This window comes from Hyperolius riggenbachi, chromosome 5 (genome assembly GCF_040937935.1).
Source record: "Hyperolius riggenbachi isolate aHypRig1 chromosome 5, aHypRig1.pri, whole genome shotgun sequence".
NCBI lineage: Eukaryota > Metazoa > Chordata > Amphibia > Anura > Hyperoliidae > Hyperolius > Hyperolius riggenbachi.
In genome coordinates, this window is record NC_090650.1 from 420,922,083 (window position 1) to 420,925,133 (window position 3,051).

Here is a 3,051-nt window from a genome sequence, read left to right on the forward strand (position 1 = left end):
AAGCTCACAGCTCAGAGTAAGAAACAGCAATAAGCTAATTTACATAAGCTGATCACAATTTGTATTCATAAACATTAGGCTCTCAACTGATGCGGCATAATTATCTATATCATATGCACTTTACATTCATAGTCAATACCACCAGTATATCTAGTTGTAACTGTGTTACAATGTTACATCTAATGTCTCTAGGTGAATAAATTATAGCAGCACTTCAGAGAGCGGCTGAACATTTATTTGTTCTCAACCCCCCTTGCTGATCCTATAAAACTAGGCTGAAAACTTGCTAATAGACTACAGTATAATAAGATAAGATATGGTGACCCTAACAACTAAAGTCAAGCACGTAAAAAGATATATGGAACTCGAGGGAGGTGCCTAAATGCTCTATCAGGATGACTTTGCACTATAGGTTTAAGCTGTAGCTCATATATGGTATTCTCCCTGTTTTCTGCAGGTTGAGTAGTAGGAAATACAGCCACTACTGAAGAGCTGCCATATCCACAAGCCTTGAAGCTACTCCATAATGTCAACTACATCCAAGACCTTGTGTACTTGTCTACTGACTTGGACTCTATTCCTTGCCTTTGCACAGGCTGGTAGAATACTTGTTGTGCCAGTGGATGGAAGTCATTGGATTAATATTAAGATTCTTATGATGGAGCTGGTCCACAGAGGACATGAGTTGACAGTCATCAGACCCTCCAACAGCTTGTACATTGAAGAAACATCCGAACACTTTAAGATTCAGCATGTTCACATGCCAGCGGCATACTCCTTTAGTAGGAAAGAATTCGAAGAGTTCTCACGGAACTGCATTCTGCAGCAAGCGTTCACCAAACATTCCTCTTCTTTTTCCATAGCTAAGGACTTCATTGAAAGTGCTAAGACAGGTGCTGAGATGGCCACAGCAGCACTTGGGGCCTTGTTTGAGAACCAAGAGGTAATGGATCACCTGACCAATGCTGAATTCGACCTGATCCTGGCTGATCCCTTCAATGTGGCCAGTGTAATGCTAGCTTATCATCTCAAGCTTCCTATAGTATTTTTTGGGAGATGGATGCCTACAGAAGACATACATTTTGCTATTGCACCATCTCCACTCTCCTATGTGCCAGTGATTCACTCTCGAGTTGCAGATAGAATGGATTTCCAAGAAAGAATGAAAAATGTTGCTCTGTATTACCTTTACCAGGCTGCCAACCACTTCATCATATACCCTCATTATGATAGACTGGCACAGCGCTATATCCATACAGATATTGGCATTTTTGACATGTACAAGAGAGCTGACATCTACTTGATGAAGGTGGATTTTGTATTTGAGTTCCCAAGGCCAACTATGCCCAATGTTGTCTATATTGGAGGCTTTCAGTGCAGGCCAGCTAAACCACTTCCAGAAGATATTCAGGAGTTTATGGATGGTTCGGTGCAAGGCGTGGTGGTCTTTTCTCTGGGTTCCATCGTTAACAGTCTTCCTCTCCATGTTGGTAGAGAGGTTGCAGCTGGTTTAGCGCAACTTAAAGAGCGAGTCATCTGGCGCTATGCTGGAGAACCTCTAGACACGTTGGGTAATAACACATTGATTGTGGACTGGCTTCCTCAAAATGATCTCCTCAGTCATCCCAACACCAAGGCGTTCCTTGCACATGGAGGAGAGAATGGCGTCTATGAGGCCATTTACCATGGAGTTCCCATAGTAGGATTCCCGCTGTTTGGGGACCAGTATGAAAACCTTTTGCGTTTGAAGATAAAAGGAGCGGCCATCTTGTTGGAGGACATACAGGATATCACCTCAAAAGATATTTTCAATGCTGTGCGTCTAGTTATTGATGACCCATCCTATAGCCAGGCCATGAATCATCTCTCAAAGTTACACCGAGACACACCAGTGCCTCCACGGGACTTGGCCGTTTTCTGGACTGAGTTTGTCATGCGGCATAAAGGAGCAAAACACCTGCAGCCTGCAGCCAATGACCTTGCTTGGTATCAGTACTACTTGGTTGATGTTTTGGGTTTGCTTTTGTTTTCAGTTTTCCTTTCTTTTTACATATCAGCCAGAATCCTAAAAGCTGTCCTGAAGACCTTCTGTTGCCGGAAGCAGCAGAAACAAAAGCAGAAGAAGTCATAAAATTATTTTTTTTGAAACTTGCCATACTTGATTAGTGTTCAAACCCCTTGTTGGCTTAAAGGATACCCGAACTGAAATGTGACATAATGAGATAGATATGTGTATGTACAGTGCCTAGCACACAAATAACTATGCTGTGTTCCTTTTTTTCTTTCTCTGTCTGAAAGAGTTAAATATCAGGTATGTAAGTGGCTGACTCAGTCCTGACAGGAAGTGACTACAGTGTGACCCTCACCGATAAGAAATTCAAACTATAAAACACGTTCCTAGCAGAAAATGGCTTCTGAGAGCAAGAAAGAGATAAAAAAGGGGAATTTCTTATCAGTGAGGGTCACACTGTAGTGACTTCCTGTCTGAGTCAGGACTTAAATACCTGATATTTAACTCTTTCAGACAGAGAGAGAAAAACAGGAACACAGCATAGTTATTTGTGTGCTAGGCACTGTACATACACATGTCTAACTCATTATGTCACATTTCAGTTAGGGTATCCTTTAAAGTGTACCTTAGACCAAGGAAAGAAAGGATTTTTACTTACATGGTGCTTCCTCCAGCCCACTGTAGCCCCCTCACCATCCTCCCAGATCCCTCCATTGTGCCGCTGACAGCCACGTAGAAGCCCATGACTCGGCTGAGTTTCAGACTACTGATCATTAGCGGTCCTAGCCGCGCACACCACCCGATTGCGCTCCTGTAGTCGGAAACTTACTGCAGATGTCCAGTTCATAAAGATTGTATCTGTGCTTGCCTGCACAGAACACTCCTGACCACGGAAGCACAATTGGATGGTGCGCGTGGCCAGGAATGTGCATGATGCGCAGTAGTCTGTGACCCACCTGCATCACGTACTTCACAGTAGCACAACAGAGGGGACCGGCGGACTACAAAGGCCTGAAACAGGCCCCAGGCAAGTTAAACTT

The 3,051-nt window shown here is 43.5% G+C and overlaps 1 pseudogene; it reads left to right on the forward strand.

Moving 5' to 3' along the window:
- The first annotated feature begins 526 nt into the window (after positions 1–526).
- On the forward strand, positions 527–2,131 carry LOC137519459 (UDP-glucuronosyltransferase 2B31 pseudogene; annotated as a pseudogene).
- Positions 2,132–3,051: the final 920 nt, after the last annotated feature.